The sequence below is a fragment of the Schistocerca nitens genome, chromosome 1, assembly GCF_023898315.1.
Source record: "Schistocerca nitens isolate TAMUIC-IGC-003100 chromosome 1, iqSchNite1.1, whole genome shotgun sequence".
Classification (NCBI taxonomy): domain Eukaryota; kingdom Metazoa; phylum Arthropoda; class Insecta; order Orthoptera; family Acrididae; genus Schistocerca; species Schistocerca nitens.
The window spans coordinates 1,216,872,775-1,216,896,903 of record NC_064614.1 but is presented as its reverse complement, the minus strand read 5'-3'; the positions used below and the strand labels follow the sequence as shown (position 1 = coordinate 1,216,896,903).

Below are 24,129 nucleotides of genomic sequence, written 5' to 3'. Positions count from 1 at the left end.
AACATCTACATTGATACTCTGCAAAGCACATTTAAGTGCCTGGCAGAGGGTTCATCGAACCACCTTCACAATTCTCTATTATTCGAATCTCGTATAGCGCGCGGAAAGAATGAACACCTAAATCTCTCCGTACGAGCTCTGATTTCCCCTATTTTATCGCGGTGATCGTTCCGCCCTATGTAGGTCGGTGTCAACAAAATATTTTCGCATTCGGAGCAGAAAGTTGGTGACTGGAATTTCGTGAGAAGATTCCGTCGCAACGAAAAACGCCTTTCTTTTAATCATTTCCAGCCCAAATCCTGTATCATTTCTGTGACACTCTCTCCCATATTTCGCGATAATACAAAACGTGCTGCCTTTCTTTGAACTTTTTCGATGTACTCCGTCAGTCCTACCTGGTAAGGATCCCACACCGCGCAGTAGTATTCTAAAAGAGGACGGACAAGTGTAGTGTAGGCAGTCTCCTTAGTAGGTCTGTTACATTTTCTAAGTGTCCTGCCAATAGAACGCAGCCTTTGGTTAGCCTTCGCCACAACATTTTCTATGTGTTCTTTCCAATTTAAGTCGTTCGTAATTGTAGTACCTAGGTATTTAGTTGAATTTACGGCTTTTAGATTAGACTGGTTTATCGTGCAACCGAAGTTTAACGAGTTCCTTTTAATACTCATGTGGATGACCTCACACATTTCGTTATTTAGGTTCAACTGCCACTTTTCGCACCATTCAGATATTTTTTTCTAAATCGTTTTGCAGTTTGTTTTGATCTTCTGATGACTTTATTAGCCGATAAACGACAGCGTCATCTGCAAACAACCTAAGACGGCTGTTCAGATTGTCTCCCAAATCGTTTATATAGGTAAGGAACAGCAAAGGGCCTATAACACTACCTTGGGGAACGCCTGAAATCAGTTCTGTTTTACTCGATGACTTTCCGTCAATTACTACGAACTGTGACCTCTCTAACAGGAAATCGCAAATCCAGTCACATAACTGAGACGACATTCCATAAGCACGCAATTTTACTACGAGCCCTTGTATGGTACAGTTTCAAAAGCCGCTTTTCCCATTTTCTTCAAAAACGCAATGTTTCAAAGCAATGGAAATTTTACGAATAATATTCACTCTTTTTTTTTCAAGGTTCATTTAAAAAAATAAAAATTTTAGCACTGCCGTGATGGCTAATTGACGCTTCAGTTTTCATACCCGGCTGTTAGTACAACACAAAGAACAGCTGTTATAGCCGAGACCAAACAAATACAGAAAAATACCGGTTATTCATAACTAAAATACAGGTATCGGTTTTAACCGGTCGGTTTTTTCCCATCCCTTCCTTATACTGACCCTGCTCCAGAGTAAAAAACGTATTTCAAATCAAAAGTCGCGTGATCGCATATAGTTGCGAAGTTGCTGCCACGCAATGAAGCGTGCTTCGGTAAGCGCAGATGCAGATGTGGTGAATGTGGAACAGGCGCGCTTGCTTGGGGTACGGGTAGTGGGGGCAGCGGCGCCTTCTTAAGGGAGAGGCGGCCGGCCGCGTGGAGCAGTCCTTCGTCGTCTTCCCGCACAGCACCGGCCAGGTGAGTCCATCCAGGCCGCCGCCTCTGCGTGCCGCATTCGCAGCAACCAGTAGCTCTGCAGTTCGCTGATCTTTTATTCTTTCAACACTGTCGTGCATCTGCAATTTATTTATGTGAGTTTCAAATTACGCTCAGAGAGCAATGGTTGCGTTCCACGTGACTTCCCTGCGACTGCTTATCGGTGGCTTCTCCTGGAGGGCCTATGCTGGGTGTTTACTGTTCGGTTTACACGAAATGGAGGAGCAGACAACAATGCAAAAAAAATAATAAACATAGGTCCGGAAATCGTGAACCAGTTGGATTTTTTTTCGTTTTTTTTGCGGATATCTAAAGGTTTTGGTGTAGTCGACTCTTGTTAATAGTGCCTATGAACTCCGAGAACGCGTTGTAGGTAGTTATCAGAGTATTCGGTACACGACTGGGAGTTTTGAACTTCTACTGGTATGACTGAGATGTGCCGAAGTCTATCTTCACATCAACACTTGTTGTAATGTGTTTATCTCAAGTGCATATCTGCGGTTTGAATCCGCGGGGATTCTACATCTACATCTACATTTATACTCCGCAAGCCACCCAATGGTGTGTGGCGGAGGACACTTTACGTGCCACTGTCATTACCTCGCTTTCCTGTTCCAGTCGCGTATGGTTCGCGGGAAGAACGACTGCCGGAAAGCCTCCGTGCGCGCTCGAATCTCCCTAATTTTGCATTCGTGATCTCCTCGGGAGGTATAAGTAGGGGGAAGCAATATATTCGATACCTCATCCAGAAACGCACCCTCTCGAAACCTGGACAGCAAGCTACACCGCAATGCAGAGCGCCTCTCTTGCAGAGTCTGCCACTTGAGTTTGCTAAACAACTCCGTAACGCTATCACGCTTACAAATAACCCTGTGACGAAACGCGCCGCTCTTCTTTGGATCATCTCTATCTTCTCTGTCAACCCGACCTGGTAAGGATCCCACTCTGATGAGCAGTACTCAAGTATAGGTCGAACGAGTGTTTTGTAAGCCATCTCTTTTGTTGATGGACTACATTTTCTAAGGACTCTCCCAATGAATTTCAACCTGGCACCCGCCATACCAACAACTAATTTTATATGATCATTCCACTTCAAATCGTTCCGCACGCATACTCCCAGATATTTTACAGAAGTAACTGCTACCAGTGTTTGTTCCGCTATCATATAATCATACAATAAAGGATCCTTCTTTCTATGTATTCGCAATACATTACATTTGTCTATGTTAAGGGACAGTTGCCACTCCCTGCACCAAGTGCCTATCCGCTGCAGATCTTCCTGCATTTCGCTACAATTTTCTAATGCTGCAACTTCTCTGTATACTACAGCATCATCCGCGAAAAGCCGCATGGAACTTCCGACACTATCTACTAGGTCATTTATATATATTGTGAAAAGCAATGGTCCCATAACACTCCCCTGTGGCACGCCAGAGGTTACTTTAACGTCTGTAGTTATAAGATGTTCATGTACTCAGTCGTAATACGCCATATCGGCAAAAAAAAAAAAACTTGGTTTCCGGTTCTACGTGCAGCAGGGCTATTTCCTTGTCCCGTTGTGTTCTACTCTCCCCTTTAGTTTATACCCTATGTAGACTATATGGATCCACTACCTTAATAGGTTGGGACGTATGGATGTGTTTCAGAATTACAGCTTATATCATACATTATTTCAATGGTAGACTAATGTCTGGGCAGATTTATGTTAAGCCCTGAGGTCTGCGTTTTAAATCCCACGCCCTCTAGCCTCTTTTGCTTCGCATGATCGCTCCTGTCTTGAACACTGACCGTTCCTCGCGGGACATCCTTTATAGAGCTTTCCTATGTCCCCATTCAAGGCACGAGCAATGAAGTGAAAAAGGAGTGACGTCACTTGATTTGTGCCCTTTCTCTTGGTGCATTCAACACAAACATAAAAAAAAAGGATTCACCTGTCACAAGGACATGGATATTGAACGAAATTTGTAAAGTTGTCGCTTAAAGTAAAAGTCACTGGTTGCTATATTATGCAGGGATAATTTTTGCAGACTCTGTGCAGATACTCCCCTTATTTCCATTTACCCTTGCCTTCAGTTTACTGGTGTGCGGGGGTGGGGAGAAGAATGCAAGATAATTCTGTTTGCTCTGCCTTCTCGTGGCCGGACACGTCACCCCTGACTTGCTTGCTTCTTTCAAAAATGGTTCAAATGGCTCTGAGCACTATGGGACTTAACATCTGAGGTCATCAGTCCCCTAGAACTTAGAACTACTTAAACCTAACTAACCTAAGGACATCACACACACCCATGCCCCAGGCAGGATTCGAACCTGCAACCGTAGCGGTCGCGTGGTTCCAGATTGTATTGCTTCTTTCCCCTGAGAAAATGACTTACCTGGTACTTTCTGCTTACAGCAAAACATTTGACGCTAGTAGCTCTCGCTTTGTTTTATCCCAATCTGCGTATGATCAATCTGAATTGAGCTGTAGCAATAACTCAGTTTTGGGAAAAAGTGACTTACCTGGTTCTTTCCTCTGACTCGTTATATGGTCGCTAGAAATATAACTCAACACATATCTCTTGAGGGGCCCTCATACGCTCAATACTTATTTCACAATAATAATGTGTCGAACTATTGCGCATGGGTGCGAGCCCAAGAACGGCGCAAGATCTATGCTCGGTGACGCGGCGGTTGGAACTCTGCCTTCGTAGCGAACACGTCGGCGGTTGACGAGTTGGAATTCGTATGCACTGCGACTGACTTCTTCGTCTTACGGAACACAAGTAGAAATTACGTATAACGGACGAAATAATTGCGAAAAGCTTCAAGTAAATATTTCAATGGACCACACGCTCATTCACTGCAGCACAGATTCGTAAACCAGAACAACAACTAATTACAAATTAAACAACTGAACTGCGTGATTTATCGTGTACATGTGCTGTTTCCTACGTATTTTTCTACTGTGATAACGTTGCTAACGAAATAAAACCATTATTTACTGACTACTGATTGAAAACTTACCTGATCTCTTGTTGGTGGTCAGATAACACTTGCAAGGAAAAAGAAACATGTATGCTTACTAAAAGTCTGACCTGATCTTATTTGTCAACTCTGAAAACTGCTACAAGTAAAATAAGCAATGTTGCTTATTGTCATAACATCATGATCTTCCGTTTCCTGTGCTATTGTGGACAAGGAGGTATCTGGTGTTTCCTGAACAGTCAGTTCTCAAAGTGCCGCGTGGTGCTCTAATTCTCCAGCACACTCCCTGATCTTTTGTCACTTACTTTTTCGTGTTCTTTGCGGATATTGGTTCGGGGCGAATGAATTTCGCTCGGTCTAGGTAGGAACTGCAGTACCACCCTTACACGGTACAAGATACTGAGCGAGTGCCAATATTATTAAAGCTCACCAGAATCCATTACTCCACTTTATTTTGGCTTTATATAGAAACATTTCAATATATTGTGCAAATCGTCAATGACGCTCTCAGACGGTTAATATTACTGCGCAATTGTGAAGGCCGCTGTACGCCACAAGACGTGAAAATGAACGGAAAATGTTTCTCGAATGGAAATTGGTATAAGTGCATCACTGTACTGCAGAGAGTAAAGTAAAATAAAAACAATAAATATATCTTTCACGTTTAGGTTCCACTATTCAGTTGACTTTTAGTAAGCATACATGTTTCTTTTTCCTTGCAAGTGTTATCTGACTACCAACAATACTTCTCGGTATTGACTGAATCAGGTTGTGCAAATTGTCAATTGAAATTGAGAAATTGAGTCCACTATTTCCGAATAGAATTATTCGGCCCACTTAGTACAAAGTTGTTAGTCAACTTATTGTAAAAGTAGTGTGTCACCAAACTCTTTATGCACCTGAATCAACTCTGATTCTAGTAGACCTATGTAAGTAGCAGATGTCTTCCTGGTACTTGTACATTCCAGACCAATCTACCTTATGCAGAACGATTGCCAGATCGGAATGCTTGCGCCTGATAATTTCAACTCATTCAGGAACGAAGATTAGGACTTAACTTCCCGTCGACAATGAAGTCATTAGAGTCGGAACGCACAGACTGATTTTGGGAGGATACGCAAACCTCATTCAGAATCTTCGGACGAGAATCTGAGCCGCCTCCCCCGGAGTCTGAGAGCGTTGCCGTAACCAATGCGCCACCTCGCCCAGTTTGCCTGTTAGCACTGAGTCCTTTGTACGTATCGTTGTACCAGTAGGCTAATACCGAAATCGAAATAACTCTTCTTTACGTCGCTCAAAATCATTTACCTGTTTCGGAGAGTGAGGGCAGCTTTCTTGCCTTTCTATGGACGTTGTTGTAAGGTAGTTCGCGTAGGCATTTCTTAAATTCCAAGCATTCATCTGCTGCCGTAGTTTATTTTGCACGTCTGATGATGACCATTATAATGGTTCAAATGGCTCTGAGCACTATGGGACTCAACTGCTGCGGTCATAAGTCCCCTAGAACTTAGAACTACTTAAACCTAACTAACCTAAGGACAGCACACAACACCCAGCCATCACGAGGCAGAGAAAATCCCTGACCCCGCCGGGAATCGAACCCGGGAACCCGGGCGTGGGAAGCGAGAACGCTACCGCACGACCACGAGGTGCGGGCTGACCATTATAATGAAAATAAACACTGTTTAAGAGGACACACATAACGTCTCTCTCTTCTTCCGCTCAGATTTAATTGTTTTAGTGTTCATTCAACTGCCGATTTAAAAAAACTAGCGATAACACAACTTGAACGTTCTAAGTTCTTGACGATTTGACGACTGGAGAGGTCCAATTCATTTTAGCGTCACACTTCCCTTCTCTGCATGGGACAGATGCATTAGTCGGAGAAATATAGTTTACCGATTTCAATCATTTTTCTATTTATTTATTCGTGTGACTAACGACCCGGTACAAGACTCTCTAGTTTACATCATTATTGCAAAAATGGTTCAAATGGCTCTGAGCACTATGGGACTCAACTGCTGAGGTCATAAGTCCCCTAGAACTTAGAACTACTTAAACCTAACTAACCTAAGGACAACACACACATCCATGCCCGAGGCAGGATTCGAACCTGCGACCGTAGCGGTCGCGCGGTTCCAGACTGTAGCGCCAGAACCGCTCGGCCACCAGCGGCCGGCATCATCATTTTTGCAGCTTGAATGATAAGTGGCTAACTGTCAATGCCTTGTGTGGATGACTGCGATGAGTGCATATAGTTTCTGGTTTCACTTGTTGTTATTGTTGTTGATGACGATTATGATAATGGCGAGGGCGAATCCTGTGGCTAGCTCCTAGTTTACTCGTCTTTATATAGTAACATCACCAGGGCAGGCCTCCCGTGACGCAGTTTCCGCAACAGGGCCGCACAACCCGTTTTTCCACGCTGTGGTTGCCAGGACCTCAACAAAGGAGGCGAGACCGCTGCTTCACCAGGAGAGGCAAGGCCCGCTGGCGCTATCCCATTATCAGCGGAAGGCAGTGGCTCACACCTAGGGCTAAGTACGGCCATTAGCAAGTCACAGCTTTCTCCGTGGAACAGCTTCAGATCTTGGCATCACTGTATGACCACTTTGTATTAGGTCGGGATTTTCTGCGAGTCATGACGGTAGTGGGAGAAACTTTCCAGCTCCGTGAAGCATTTAAGACGTCAGAAAACCGTCCTGACATTTCACCACACGCGCAGTCCGCAGTGGCCTCACAAAGTCGGTCGACAGCAGCCAACGCAGTTTTTAGCTGATCGTGAACAACAGCCAACTCGTCCATTAAGATCTCTCAACGACCACAATCCCTAGCCATATTTACTGGAGATTGTTATACGTAAGCCTTGTTCATGCATAGACAAAAACAAGTGAAATAATTAAAAGCACTAAACACGGCTGAAAAATTGTTATTGGTTACTTCCACAAAGTACAATGCACAACTTTGTTACTGCGGCTACTCCAAGTGGCGCTGTTGGTAGCTTCTGCTGAATCCGCATCATATGGCGCAGTACCTGATCTGCTAATCAGGAATTTTACACTACCACTGCAACACCCCTAGCTGCCCAATTCCTGATCATAGCATCTTCGGCTACGGAGGTGTGTATTAGCGTCCATAAAATAGGATTTTTTCGTTTTTATGTTATGCTGTGGCATGACAAAGCGTACACACGTACAGTGTTGTACTCTTAGGAATCCTATGTATTATTGGAGGCAACTACAATACACATGCAAATAACCATTTTGTTAACTGCGACATCCAATTGCCGGCCGCTGTAGCCGAGCGGTTCTAGGCGCTTCAGTCTGGAACCGCGCGACCGCTCCGGTCGCAGGATCGAATCCTGCCTTGGGCATTTATGTGTGTCATGTCCTTAAGTTAGTTAGGTTTTAGTAGTTCTTAAGTTCTAGGGGACTGATGACCTCAGATGTTAAGTCCCATAGTGCTCAGAACCATTTGGACCATTTTTGACATCCAGGTATCTTTATACGAACTCTCCTCGCTATTTTATTGACAAACGAAGCAAAGAATATTGATACATAGCGTTTCTTGAGTCCACTTTTTTTGTCACCCCCAATACATCACAAAACCGAATAGAATATTTCTTCCGAAACACCACAGAAACGGAAGCTAACGACTCGTAGCAGAGCCATCTGATATATACACTTCTTCCAGGTCTACCTGATGACCCTTTCGTTTCTGGAAGTACTTTATGATGCAGAATAATGTAGGGAACTCTGTTTGTCGAGTAGTCTTCAGAACCGTCGTCTACCTCGCTTGATATTGCGTTGGCACTCATCTAGTTTTTTCGGGGGTTTTGTATCGCAAGCATCTCCGAAGTGAAGAAACGTGGCATGAGCTATAAGCTCTGCTGTCAAGAGTCTTCTCTGTCTTCTAAACGAAAAGCTGATTTCGTATTTCACACAACTTTGGAACTGATGGGGTGATTGCTGCCTTCCTTAAAAATGGTGTTAGTGATATAGGTACGTTGTTATCTGCATTTAACTCTTGTTAAAAACTGGAATGAGGTGCATCGTTTGCCAGTTATATGGGACGATCTGTTTCATCAGAAATCTGTGACAGACCGCTGGATATTAGATCGTTCACATCGGTCTGAAGTTCCTTTTCGATTTAACAAGGGTCTATCACCGTAAGCTAAGCTAAACCAGGAACAGAACTTAACCAAGCGAGGAAAGGGGGGAGGCCGGGGGGGGGGGGGGCGGACGGCGTGTGGAATGTCATATTAGCTTTCTGCTGAATTACGAAATACTTTTGAGGTGGCAGACAAATGTCTCTGGTTACGCGTTCTACTAGTCAACGTCCATTACATGTTATAGCTTACTTCACGCTGCAACTAAATTAATTTGTCTGCCTGTTTAGAGTGACAAAGTGCGAGTTCGGTTTGCAGAGATTTTAGGTTTTTAGGGTAGTGAGGGGAGGGAGCGACTTGATGGATTGGAAGCACTGACACTCGGGTGCCTTTTTTTGGGCCTGCCCTGGCTAATGTCTTTATCCGTTCTTCTCGTGTATCTGAAACGACCTCAAAGGCGGAACTGTGCGATCTTCTTCAGTTAAGCGATTTCAGGAGACAGAATTTAATAATTCGGAGACAGCAGGGGAGATTAGAAAGATGATTTTCGATTTTTTGGCGGAGTTTACACAGGAATAACATTCTCTTAGTGGTGGGGACTACTCAAGAGGATGTCGTTATCAGGAGAAAGAAAACTGGCGTTCTACGGATCGGAGCTTGGAATGTCAGGTCCCTTAATCGGGCAGGTAGGTTAGAAAATTTGAAAAGGGAAATGGATAGGTTAAAGTTAGATATAGTGGGAATTAGTGAAGTTCGGTGGCAGGAGGAACAAGACTTCTGGTCAGGTGACTACAGGGCTATAAACACAAAGTCAAATAGGGGTAATGCAGGAGTAGGTTTAATAATGAATAGGAAAATAGGAACGCGGGTAAGCTATTACAAACAGCTTAGTGAACGCATTATTGTGGCCAAGATAGATACGAAGCCCACACCTACTACAGTTGTACAAGTTTATATGCCAACTAGCTCTGCAGATGACGAAGAAATTGAAGAAATGTATGATGAAATAAAAGAAATTATTCAGATGGTGAAGGGAGACGAAAATTTAATAGTCATGGGTGACTGGAATTCGAGTGTAGGAAAAGGGAGAGAAGGAAACGTAGTAGGTGAATATGGATTGGGGCTAAGAAATGAAAGAGGAAGCCGCCTGGTAGAATTTTGCACAGAGCACAACTTAATCATAGCTAACACTTGGTTTAAGAATCATGATAGAAGGTTGTATACATGGAAGAACCCTGGAGATACTAAAAGGTATCAGATAGATTATATAATGGTAAGACAGAGATTTAGGAACCAGGTTTTAAATTGTAAGACATTTCCAGGGGCAGATGTGGACTCTGACCACAATCTATTGGTTATGACCTGTAGATTAAAACTGAAGAAACTGCAAAAAGGTGGGAATTTAAGGAGATGGGACCTGGATAAACTGAAAGAACCAGAGGTTGTACAGAGTTTCAGGGAGAGCATAAGGGAACAATTGACAGGAATGGGGGAAAGAAATACAGTAGAAGAAGAATGGGTAGCTTTGAGGGATGAAGTAGTGAAGGCAGCAGAGGATCAAGTAGGTAAAAAGACGAGGGCTAGTAGAAATCCTTGGGTAACAGAAGAAATATTGAATTTAATTGATGAAAGGAGAAAATATAAAAATGCAGTAAATGAAGCAGGCAAAAAGGAATACAAACGTCTCAAAAATGAGATCGACAGGAAGTGCAAAATGGCTAAGCAGGGATGGCTAGAGGACAAATGTAAGGATGTAGAGGCTTATCTCACTAGGGGTAAGATAGATACTGCCTACAGGAAAATTAAAGAGACCTTTGGAGATAAGAGAACCACTTGTATGAATATCAAGAGCTCAGATGGAAACCCAGTTCTAAGCAAAGAAGGGAAAGCAGAAAGGTGGAAGGAGTATATAGAGGGTCTATACAAGGGCGATGTACTTGAGGACAATATTATGCAAATGGAAGAGGATGTAGATGAAGATGAAATGGGAGATACGATACTGCGTGAAGAGTTTGATAGAGCACTGAAAGACCTGAGTCGAAACAAGGCCCCCGGAGTAGACAACATTCCATTGGAACTACTGACGGCCTTGGGAGAGCCAGTCCTGACAAAACTCTACCATCTGGTGAGCAAGATGTATGAAACAGGCGATATACCCTCAGACTTCAAGAAGAATATAATAATTCCAATCCCAAAGAAAGCAGGTGTTGACAGATGTGAGAATTACCGAACTATCAGTTTAATAAGCCACAGCTGCAAAATACTAACACGAATTCTTTACAGACGAATCGAAAAACTGGTAGAAGCCGACCTCGGGGAAGATCAGTTTGGATTCCGTAGAAATACTGGAACACGTGAGGCAATACTGACCTTACGACTTATCTTAGAAGAAAGATTAAGGAAAGGCAAACCTACGTTTCTAGCATTTGTAGACTTAGAGAAAGCTTTTGACAATGTTGACTGGAATACTCTCTCTCAAATTCTAAAGGTGGCAGGGGTAAAATACAGGGAGCGAAAGGCTATTTACAATTTGTACAGAAACCAGATGGCAGTTATAAGAGTCGAGGGACATGAAAGGGAAGCAGTGGTTGGGAAGGGAGTAAGACAGGGTTGTAGCCTCTCCCCGATGTTATTCAATCTGTATATTGAGCAAGCAGTAAAGGAAACAAAAGAAAAATTCGGAGTAGGTATTAAAATCCATGGAGAAGAAATAAAAACTTTGAGGTTCGCCGATGACATTGTAATTCTGTCAGAGACAGCAAAGGACTTGGAAGAGCAGTTGAACGGAATGGATGGTGTCTTGAAGGGAGGATATAAGATGAACATCAACAAAAGCAAAACGAGGATAATGGAATGTAGTCGAATTAAGTCGGGTGATGTTGAGGCTATTAGATTAGGAAATGAGACACTTAAAGTAGTAAAGGAATTTTGCTATTTGGGGAGCAAAATAACTGATGATGGTCGAAGTAGAGAGGATATAAAATGTAGACTGGCAATGGCAAGGAAAGCGTTTCTGAAGAAGAGAAATTTGTTAACATCGAGTATAGATTTAAGTGTCAGGAAGTCTTTTCTGAAAGTATTTGTATGGAGTGCGGCCATGTATGGAAGTGAAACATGGACGATAAATAGTTTGGACAAGAAGAGAATAGAAGCTTTCGAAATGTGGTGCTACAGAAGAATGCTGAAGATTAGATGGGTAGATCACATAACTAATGAGGAGGTACTGAATAGGATTGGGGAGAAGAGGAGTTTGTGGCACAACTTGACCAGAAGAAGGGATCGGTTGGTAGGACATGTTCTGAGGCATCAAGGGATCACCAATTTAGTATTGGAGGGCAGCGTGGAGGGTAAAAATCGTACGGGGAGACCAAGAGATGCATAAACTAAGCAGATTCAGAAGGATGTAGGTTGCAGTAGGTACTGGGAGATGAAGAAGGTTGCACAGGATAGAGTAGCATGGAGAGCTGCATCAAAACAGTCTCAGGACTGAAGACCACAACAACAACAGTTGGTTCAGTGCATGCATCAACAGATGCTAACGATTTTTTGAAAGAAAACGTCCAGATCGTGTAATACTTTTTTTTGTCGATCAGCTACTGCCCCATCAGATCTATAATTAAGATTATAGGAATGTAAGGCTGAGAGCTGTTTATTATACAGAGTGGACAAAACCAGTCTGGCACACAAAATATTTCATGCACTGTAAGCCTCAAGTGCAGAAGTTGTAAGTTGTGTTGCTTATCTTAAGGCACATGAAGTATTTTCAGGGACAGTTTTACACGGAGGTGGCGAAAGTGCACATATATGCACATATACAGATGGCAGAAGTATCGCATACACAACTCCTATGATTGCCCTTTTAAAACAAGTCCATTCCTTTTTAAGTGGACTGACAACTGAACTGTTCTTCATGTTTCCCAGTAAGTCATGTAAACTTCCTTCATGGCTAAGTTTGCGAAGTTCTAAGAAATCTTGGGATGCTAAATACATGAGGGAGTGTAGAGTCCTTAGCGCCTAGTGAAAGTTTATCTTGAAAAAAGAGACAGCATTGGTCGTATATTTTTACTATTGCAGAATCGATTTTCTGTCACTGAGTGACCATCTTCAGTGCTATATTGTATAACTTAAATTGGTGATCGCCGTAATGCATAGTGTCAACAGTGCATCCCAATTTAAGTTATACAATATAGCACTGAAGATGGTCACTCAGTGACAGAAAATCGATTCTGCAATAGTAAAAATATACGACCAATGCTGTCTCTTTTTTCAAGTATACCTGTTATCTGGTCGTTGTGCACAAGACATGGAGTCGCCAATCAATGAAAGTTTATCTGCTTGTTAATTTTCGCTTTTTTTAGCTCAAGCAGTTTCTATTTGATCGTAGAAAATCACATGCCAAGTTTCTACAGTTCGGCGAGTCTAGCTCTCTCGAAAACTACTTCAGACCCTATGTCGTCTATTTTTTCCCCATTTTTTTGTGCAATGGAATTTGTTCACATCGTGTTAGCACATAATCATGAAACACCCCGTTTACCTAAGAAGTTTGATTTTTGTACATATAGATGAGGGATGTAAAAAACTGTATATTCAAAATTTTAGTGTGTTGAGGGGTGATAAAAAGAAACACTTTTTTGTGACAAAAATGTCACACGTGCATTCGACTCCCCGCTAACGCACTCAAAACCAGGTAGTTCACGAATTCACGAATAATGGCTGCAGCTTCAGCCAAACAAGTAACAAACTGTTATGGAGTGCTTATCGGTGTCTCGAAACCAAAAGCTTCATCTGCCACCCCCGTCTCTCTCTCTCTCTCTCTCTCTCTCTCTCTCTCTCTCTGTGTGTGTGTGTGTGTGTGTGTGTGTGTGTGAGAGAGAGAGAGAGAGAGAGAGAGAGAGAGAGAGTGAGTTTCATGGAGGGCTAATCGGAAAGTAATACCCGACGGGTCACGAAATAGAAACCACTGTGAAAATCAAAAATATTTTATTTGAAACAGTTAGCAACGTCTTCCAATTACATCTGTACATAGGCGCCGATCCAACTCGTAGCGTTGTACCTTTCAGTACCCTCGGCATAGAAGGCAGTCGCTTGTTCTTTCCAGCAAATTTCTGCGATGGCCTACAGCTCGTTGTCTGTGCCAAAATGTTGTCTTCATAGCCAGCCGCTAATGTTAGCGGAGATAAAATAAATGTCGTGTGACTAGGGCCTCCCGGCGGGTAGACCGTTTGGCGGGTGCAAGTCTTTCGATTGGACGCCACATCGGCGACTTGCGCGTCGATGGGGATGAAATGATGATTATTAGGACAACACAACACCCAATCCCTGAGCGGAGGAAATCTCCGACCCAGCCGGGAATAGAACCGGGCCCTTATGATTGACAATCTGTCGCGGTGACGACTCAGCTACCGGGGGCGGACGTTATCAGAGCTAAAACTCAGGGAGAGCCGATTACAGTCTATATTGTACCTGATCAAACACTTGCCATCGAAAACGCTGCAGGAACATCTTCATTGCCCCTACAGTGCGCTGCTGAAATTGTCTTGAAGAAGGAAACGCATGACAGTTATGTTATGTGGGATGCATGACATCAGGCGAAATCTCTCACCAGGTCCTCATACCTGCCAGGAGACATTATTTGTCTAGGCATCTGTATGTGCTAACTGTGTTCTCAGTACTGAAAGGAGCGACGTGACGCGATCGACAGGCATACTAGAGAGTAGAGACACTGCCCAACACACGTGTAAAGATTCATCGGGTTTTCACTGTGGTTTCCATTTCGCGCCCAGTCGGACCTTACTTTCTGAACAGCCCTCGTATGTATGAAAGCAAACACTTTTTCGCAAAGTTTTTTTGGGAGTAGAACATCCACAAAGCTTTTATTACTTGTTGTTCAATTTATTCCGGTAATACTGTAGATTGTTCCATACAGTTTCACTACACAATTTGTTTAGATGTTCACTTCGTCCACAGTAGATTTCAAGTCAACACTGTTTCATCATCAGATACCATACGTGGATGAAAAACTAATTGAGCGTGCCGTAATTTCCACACGCTGAATTTGACAATGGCTAATTTCACCATGGCGACTTCGCGTTCTGTAATAACGGTCGTGGTACTTACGGCTCTCGACTTACGGGGCACCTTTGTATTCTTATTAAAAAGCAATAAATTTCTTGAATGAGTCTGCGATCATTGTGGATATTTTGTGAAGGAAACAGTCTATATCAGTTAATAAAAAATGGTTCAAATGGTTCTGAGCACTATGCGACTTAACTTCTGAGGTCATCAGTCGCCTAGAACTTAGAACTAATTAAACCTAACTAACCTAAGGACATCACACACATCCATGCCCCAGGCAGGATGCGAACCTGCGACCGTAGCGGTCACGCGGTTCCAGACTGAAGCGTCTAAACCGCACGGCCACACCGGCCGGCCTATCAGTTAATAAATTACTTGATTTATAACGTCTTTTTGGATACTGTCATTATGAGAGGTGTAATTATCATTAAAGGAATATGAGAACGATGGATGTTCGTTGTCTATTATCGGGATACAAAGGACGAAAACTTAAAAGATTGAAAAAATTTAACAAATTCGCTCACCAAGACTTTGAACCTGTTGTTTTACAACGCTCCATGTCGAGCAGTTGAACCTAAGCCTAAGTGGGGTGGCAACTGTCAACTGAACTTTTTTTTTTACTATGATACTAACGCTACTAGAGATATGGTGTTACCAGAGAGGTGGCGATAGTGTGGGAACTTTATTTCTTTTCATTTTTTAAATTCTTGCTTATAAAATGACAGTCACTCTTTAAAATTATAATAATTCAGTCTCAAATTATAAGACACGGTTTAAATGAGTTTATATGAAATGAGTTTATTTGAAATACATTTTGTGTTAACAAGCTGTTGTGATTACAGAAGTTGTATTTGCTCTGTTGGGTTTCAGGTTTTCGTCCTTTGTAGACTGATAAGGTCGAGCAAAATACACTGACGGGTGAAAGTCAGGCGAAACCTCCTAATATCGTGTCGGCCCTCCTTTGGCCCGAAGTAGTGCAGCAACTCGACGTGGCATGGACTCAACAACTCGGTCAAAGTCCCCTGCAGAAATATTGAGCTAGGCTGTCTTTATAGCCATCCATAGTTGCGACAATGTTGCCAGTGCAGGATTTTTTGCACCATCTGATCTCTCGATTATGTTTCATAAATGTTGGTTGGGATTCTTATCGGGCAATCTGGGTGGCCAAACCATTTGCTCGAATTGCCCAGAATGTTCTTCAAACCAGTCGCTAACAGTTGTGGCCCGGTGTCATGGCGCGTTGTCATCCATAAAAATTCCGTTGTTCTCCAGGTAGCTGAACATAACCATTTCCAGCCAATGTTTGGTTCAGCTAGACCAGAGGACGCAGTCCATTCCGCGTAAACACAGCCCACACCACTGTGGAGCCACCAACAGCTTACACAGTGCCTTGTTGACATCTTGGGTCCATTGCTTCGTATGGTCTGCGCCACATTCGAACTCCACCACCAGCTCATACCAACTGAAATCCGGACTCATCTGACCAGGCCACGGTTTTCGATCGTCTAGGGCAGGGCTTAACAACTGGCCGGTTTTGAGCGCGAGTACTCGCGTCTGCTCAGGCAAGTGCTCGCGAGCAGCTGCAAGGTCGGTGAGTACGGCGGGAGGGGAGGGAGGGGAAATGCGCGCGCACGTTTGAATAGGGCCGCAGCGTGCTTATTGAATTCGCGCCGACTGTGTAACGTTTAAAGTACTACAATCAGCTCTTAACAGTCACTTCGCTGGTTAAGAATCATGTGAAGTCGCCGTTGTGTAACCCCAACCATGGTTTCGCAGTTCAACCCCCATTGGGAGGAATTGTATCTGTTTACTGAAAAAGATGGTGTTGCAAAATGTTTAGTATGTCACAAAACGCTGAATTCTTTTACGAAATTTGATTTGCAGCGACATTATATGTCGTACCAAAATGTTTAGTATGTCACAAAACGCTGAATTCTTTTACGAAATTTAATTTGCAGCGACATTATATGTCGTACCACGCGAAAGACTACGGACGTGGAAAATGTGATTGACCAGATCGTGCACAGGAAGTTATTAAACATAAAAGGAAGCTATCCGAAGAAGATCTGGACGACGAAGAAAAATCAACTGAGGCAGCTCTCAGAGTGGGTTACAAAATTGCTTTGCTTTTAGCAAAATCCCTGCGCCCCTTAACTGATGGCGATTTAATAAAAGAATGTTTGGTAGTTGCAGCGGAACATTTGTGTCCATCTCAAGTTGAACAGTTTCGGATTGTGCCATTATCTAACATGACCATTATGCGTCGCGTACAGGACATGGCAGACGACGTCCAGAGCCAGCTTGCAAATATCTGTTAAGATTTTATGGCGTATTCTCTAGCTCTGGACGAAAGTGTTGATATCACTGGAACAGCGCAGCTTTCCATATTTATTAGAGGTGTTAACAGAGATCTTCAGGTGAGGGAGGAGCTCCTCGATGTAGTAGCCATGAAGAACACTACAACCGGAGGTGATATTTTAAGTAGTGTTGAAGAAAGTGTTGAAAATATAGGATTGTCGTGGAATTCTTTAGTTTCAGTGTCTACAGATGGTAGAGGCATACACTAAGCTAATAAAATTATGTGGCACGTGTACATTCTCCTTTATTTGTTTCATTTGTCGCAGTAATAATTCGTGAGTGATATCCCTGCAGGTGGCCGCGGATTCACATTGACTGGCGGCAGCTGTTGTGTGCCCCACGTGACTCTCCCCACTCTCCGCTCTGGTCCGGTAGTGGGGAGTAGCGTGCTCGCGCTGCTCCGTGCTCGCGCCTTGCTGCTCACAGCTTGCTCCGCGAGCACGTATGTTGTGAAGCCCTGGTCTAGGGTCCAACCGATATGATCACGAGGTCAGGTGAGGTGCTACAGGCGATGTCGTTATTTAGCAAACATACCCGCTGCTGTCGCCTGCTGACATAGCCTATTAACGCCAAATTTCGCTGCACTGTCCTAACCAATACGTTCATCGTACATCCCACATTGATTTCCGCGTTTATTTCATGTAGTATTGCTTGTATGTTAGTACTAACAACTCTACGGCGCTGCTCTCAGTCGTTAAGTGAAGGCCTTCAGCCGCTTCATTGTCTGTGGTGAGAAGTAATGTCTGAAATTTGGCATTCCCGGCAAACTCTTGAATTCCCCAAAGATTTCCGAATTGGAGCGTTCCATGTGTCTAGCTTCAACTACCATTTCGCGTTCGAAGTCTGTTAATGCCCGTCGTGCGGTCATAATCACGGTGGAAACCTTTTCACATGAATCACCTGCGTTCAAAAGACAGCTCCGCCAGTGCCCTGCCTTTTTATACCTTGTGTAAAAACACAGGTACAATGAAGGTAACTGCGAAGAAACAAAGGGTAACGGAAGAAATACTTGAGTTAATCGACGAAAGAGGGAAATACAAAAATGTTCAGGGAAGTTAAGGTAGAAATACAAGTCACTTACGAATGAAAGAAATAAGAAGTAGAGGGACGCTAAGGCGAAATCGCTGCATGAAAAATGTAAAGAAATCAAAAAGAAATGATTGTCGGAAGGACGGACTCAGCATATAGAAAAGTGAAAATAACCTTATGTGAAACTAAAAGCCAGAGCTTGAACATTAAGAGTGCTATGGGAATCCTACTACTAAATGCAGAGGAGGGAGCGAGTAGGAGGAAAGAGTACACTGGAAGCCTCTACGAGGGGACGAATTGTCTGTTGACGTGATATAAGAAGGAACAAGAGTCGATAGGGAAGAGATCTGGCATCCAGTACTAGAATCAGAATTTAAAAGAGCTTTTGAAAACTTAGGATCAGATAAGGCAGAAGGGATAGATAACATTCCATCAAAATATCTAAAATCATTGGGGGAAGGGGCAACAAAGTGACCGTGTTGGTAGGGAGAATGTACGACAAATGTATGAGACGGGCGATGTACCGTCAGACTTTCGGAAAAAACATCATCCTCACAATTCCGAAAACTGCAAGAGCTGACAAGTGCGAGAATTATCGCACAGTCAGCTTAATAGCTCACGTATCCAAGCTGCTGACAAGAATAGTATAGAGAAGGGTAGAAAAGATATCTGAGGTCCTCTTAGATGACGATCAGTTTGGCATTAGGAAAGGTAAAGGGACCAGAGAGGCAGTTCTGACGTTGTGGTTGATAATGGAATAAAGACTGAAGAAAAATTAAGGTACGTTCGTAGGATTTGTCCACTGGAAAGAACGTTCGGCAATGTAAAATGCGGCAACAAGTTCGAAGTTCTGAAGAAAGTAGAGATTAGCTTTAGGGAAAAACGGGTGATGTACAATATGTACAAGAAACAATAAGACTGGAAGTCGAAGGATGAATTGCTCGGGTTAAGAAGGGTGTGAGACAGGGATGTAGTCTTTCGCCCCTATTGTTCAATCTATACAACGAAGAAGCAATGAAGGAAATAACGGATACATTAAAGAATGAAATGAAAATTAAAGGTGAAATAATATCAATGAAAAGATTCGCTGATGATATTTACAGAATATAGATTGATAGTAAACCGAAGAAAGACGAGAGTAATCAGAAGTAGCAGAAAGAGAATAGCGAGAAACTTAACACGAAAATTGGTGATCAAAATAACCCACGATGGACGGAGCAAGGAGGACAATAAAAACAAACTAGCACTGTCAAAAAGGGCATTCCTGGCCAAGAGAAGTCAGCTGGTCTCAAACATAGGCCTTAATTTGAGGACGAAATTTCTGAGAATGTACGTTTAGAACATAGCATTGCATGGTCGTGAAACATGGACTGTTGGAAAACCGGGACAGAAGGGAATCGAAGCATTTGAGACATGATGCTGCAGACGAATGTTGAAAATTAGGTGGACCGTTAAGGTAAGGAGGAAGGCAGGCAGCCATATTATTCCGCACGACGCAAGAACACGGAATTCCAAGAGAACAAGAGGAGTCTATCTACGTATGCCACAAAATGGTTCAAATGGCTCTGAGCACTATGGGACTTAACATCTGTGGTCATAAGTCCCCTAGAACTTAGAACTACTTAAACCTAACTAACCTAAGGACATCACACACATCCATGCCCGAGGCAGGATTCGAACCTGCGACCGTAGCAGTCGCGCGGTTCCGGACTGAGCGCCTAGAACCGCAAGACCACCGCGGCCGGTCGTATGCCACACAAACGTCCAAACAAGTGGAATGTACCATCAGGATTGAAGAAGATAATGGATTAACGTTTCGTCGGCGACGAGCCGATTACAAACGGTCTGTAAGATCGAACTGAACAAGGACATAGCTCAAAACTGGCAGTAACCATCCAGAGAAATCATCCCAACGTTCAAGCAGGACGAATTGAGGTGACCGTGGAATACGTAAATTTGAATAGTCGGGTAGGAGACGGGAGGGATATGAAGTCTCATCCTCGCGAATACGAGTCCAGTATCTTACCAATGCACTGCATCGAAAAAAATATTCTTTAGCGTCATGACGATGTTATAATTCCTTGTAGTACTACTGCAGTGAAAGTAGTTTGAATTTTAGATTTCAACATTACATAGTTCTAAATTACTTGGGACGAGTTCTAGACCATTTCCTGTAACGTCACAGGCCACTAGCCAACAAGCCTAAAAGAAAGGAAACTAAAGAAAATTGTGTGAAGTACAGGTTTCATACACTGAGGTGACGAAAGTCATGGATTAGCGATATGTAGCTATACAGATGGAGGTATGAAACGGCAATACATTGGGGGAGTTGTGACAACCTTTCTATGGTTTCCCAGGACCCATTAACCTAAAAATCTGTCCAGTCCCCTCCACACAGCCCCTGCTACTTGTGTAACTGCTTTCTGTATGTAGTGGACTCCTGTTACACAGAACCGGGAAACCAACCACCCGATGGCACAAGTCGAAGAATCTACAGAAATGTCTGAGCCTCTGATTGAGACTCTTCACCTGGCTGTGTGCCATAGCACCATAGTCGGCTGTGTCAGATGGTGTACTCTGGTTCAAATGGCTCTAAGCACTATGGGACTTAACATCTGAGGTCATCGGTCCCCTGGACTTAGAACTACTTAAACTGAACTAACCTAAGGACATCACACACACCCATGCCCGAGGCAGGATTCGAACCTGTGACAGTAGCAGCAGCGCGGTTCCGGGTGAAGCGCCTAGAACCGCTCGGCCACAGCGGCCGGCGATGTGCTCTGCCTTCATACCGCAAGTAAGACTGGCGGTTCGGCTATCTACCCAAAACCAGAGAGAAGCTCTTCCAGTCCAAAGATACAGACATCACTGGTGCCAACATGAGGCACCTCCAGCAACTGGCTACACCCTGTGATCCTCATGACATCTGAAAGCACCTGCTCCACATCTGGAATGACTCCTCCCACTATGCACACACAGTGCACACTGGATTCCTTTCCCTCCTTGATAGTCATGCCCGTAAGGGTGTCCCAATATGCGCCCAACTTTGGAGCTCCCAACTACCAGAAATTCCTCGCTCTGTGAATGCCCAGACCTTGCAGGTCAAAAGGCTTCATCTGGAGCAGTGCGACTGCATTTGGCTCAGGGACTTCGTCAGTTACAGATACAGTCCGAAACCTGTTGGTCAGACTAACCGAGGAGGCCCTCAGATCGGCCCCTCGGAAGGTCTTTCGCTGCCTGCACATCTTGGAACGACTTTCTACTCGACCACAGGTGAGGGTGAACGTGAGTGCAGGCTGTTCCCTGGCTATCACAGTAGTGGACGTATCGGGTGACAAATTACCTGTGCTGGACGCCCATGCCCGTGCCCATTGGCAGTAGCTTCAACCTATGTGACTGAAGCCAACACCGCCTGGAGATGTGAGCAAAGATTCACCAACTCAGCTCGCATCTGAACTCTGCAGACGCAGTTCCTACCCGTACCAAAAACGGCGAAAATGTACTCTAGACTGTTCATGAACGCGGAACTGTGCCTCATAAATAAACACGCACAAAATTAACGAGTTTAAACTAAAGAAAAAATTTAAAACAAGTTGCTTCTTAAGCGAAGCTGTGTACTCTGATGTGCTGCTGCAGTAACGACAGATAGCGCTCGGTTGTCTGAATGTCTATGGAGGAATAGCAGACCAGTCTACCTCAAAATTCGAAACCGAGAAGGTAGTAGCGTTGTACCGATATCGACGTTCCAATTCAACCCCCAAGTCAGTCCATTTCAGGAATGCATCTGTCCACAAGCTATTGCTTCACAGATGCTGCTTTATGACATGGTACAAACACTCATCGTCCCCCGAACATTTCTCTACTGTGCACAGTGTACAGTGCTGTAGAATGTGTTTATATCCTTCCGTGTGTACCATTTACTTAAGTGCAATAAGAAACCATACCCCAACGAATGAAAAATACTCCCATATCGGAACACAACCTCCTCTGTACCACACTGGTGGCACTGTCCAATGGCCTTGTCTTTACACATCGTCATTAACTCCCTCTGCACAGTCATTGTGCTGGCTGGACTGTTTGTAGCATTGTGGACCTCACGAGTGATTCCTTCTCCTGATCTCATGGGATCTTTTACAACCACCCTCCGCAGTGCTGGGCGTCCCTGAGCGTCAGTACGTGAGGTCTGGCTGGTCTCGGTTTAGTGCGGTTGTTCCTTCACGTTTCCACCTAACACTCACATCACCAGTAGTCGACTTGGTCAGCTTTAGAAGAGTTGAAATGCTCAGAAGGGGTTGGTGTTCAGGTGACATCCAATGACTACTACGCGTTCGAAGTCAGGGACTGTATTACAGCCTTTAAATCACCGCACAAACTTCAGAATGACAGAAGTCGAAATAAGTGACCATGGAATAGAAATGCAATTTACATCGCCTAACAAAGGAAAGGCAGGGCCACTGAACCTGGTGTACGTTTCTACATAGAGTATACGAAAGCACTTGCTCCTCTTTTAGGAACAGTGTATCGTAGGTCGTTGGAGAAGTGAAATGTTGTGTTGGCAGAAGAGCCAGCATCGTGTTACGAATGGAGGCCGAAATGCACGCGTTTTAGCTCACGCAGGCTGGCGTGAGGAGGGAAGAACTATACTGACGTGAGGTCTGGAACATGACAAGGAATTAGAATTTAGAAAGTGGACGTAATTAGTTTGATACTTAACTTTAATCAATTAATGATGAACGTCGCTCTTGACGGTGCATGATTCACAATATTATCTGTTCAGAAGACATTCTTGAAGAATATGGCGCCTTGCTAGGTCGTAGCAAATGACGTAGCTGAAGGCTATGCTAAACTGTCGTCTCTGCAAATGAGAGCGTATGTAGACAGTGAACCATCGATAGCAAAATCGGCTGTACAACTGGGGCGAGTGCTAGGGAGTCTCTCTAGACTAAACCTGCCGTGTGGCGGCGCTCGGTCTGCAATCACTGATAGTGGCGACACGCGGGTCCGACGTATACTAACGGACGGCGGCCGATTTAAAGGCTACCACCTAGCAAGTGTGGTGTCTGGTGGTGACACCACATGAAGCACTTCTAATTATAGGAAAAAATTACAGGTCAGTCCCTTTTTACAGAAAGGTTTCAGAACAGACGCACAAAACTAAAATCCTTTATCTTGATGTCGGTTTGTTGAAGAATTTATTTTGGTATGTGTTGTATGTTCAAAATGTTCAAATGTGTGTGAAATCTTATGGGATTTTACTGCTAAGGTCATCAGTCCCTAAGCTTACACACTAATCAACCTAAATTATCCTAAGGACAAACACACACACACCCATACCCGAGGGAGGACTCGAACCTCCGCCGGGACCAGCCGCACAGTCCGTGACTGCAGCGCCTCAGACCGCTCGGCTAATCCCGCACGGCATACGTTGTATGCTAGTATGTTCCATTTCTGGGGATCAAAAGTCTCTCCTGTATGAATTAATATATGTTCCGAAGACGATGACCGTGTGAAACCCAACTCGCCTTGTTCGTCCACGAGACAAAGGAAGCAGTAATTCTGGCGACCAGGATGAAACCGCGTTCCTTGCTATGCGGAAGGCATTCGCTACAGTTCAGCACAACCGTCCAGTGAACAAAACAGGAGCGTATGGAACATCAGACCTGCTGTGTGACAGGAGTGAGAAGTTTCTAGCAGACAGAGCATAGCAGTGCGTCGATGGCAGGGACGAAGGAGAAGTAGTAAATGACGTTTGCAGTGATTAAGAGATGACCGATGAGGGCGAGACGTTTTGTACGAAATCATCCAGCCAGCCATGTAAACCCTTACCTAATGGGATCATGTTTCAGAATGTACTTATGGTGACCAAACCGATGAGTATCTCAAGTGAGTGTCTCACAAAACTGTTTCCAAGACTGTTTCTTTCGCTACTTGAAAGGTGGAGACCACCTGTACGTATTTGAGAAAATTTGCGCAAGTGCGTTTCCTTTTATAGTTGCTGTA

The 24,129-nt window shown here is 43.9% G+C and overlaps 1 protein-coding gene across 1 annotated transcript in view; it reads left to right on the top strand.

Moving 5' to 3' along the window:
• The first annotated feature begins 1,556 nt into the window (after window positions 1–1,556).
• LOC126201327 (extracellular matrix organizing protein FRAS1-like) overlaps window positions 1,557–24,129 on the top strand; it is a 422,703-nt gene continuing 400,130 nt past the window's right edge. Inside the window, exon 1 of the mRNA XM_049936776.1 lies at window positions 1,557–1,577. The gene's annotated coding sequence lies outside the window, so the exon portion shown is untranslated. The remainder of the gene's footprint in view (window positions 1,578–24,129) is intronic.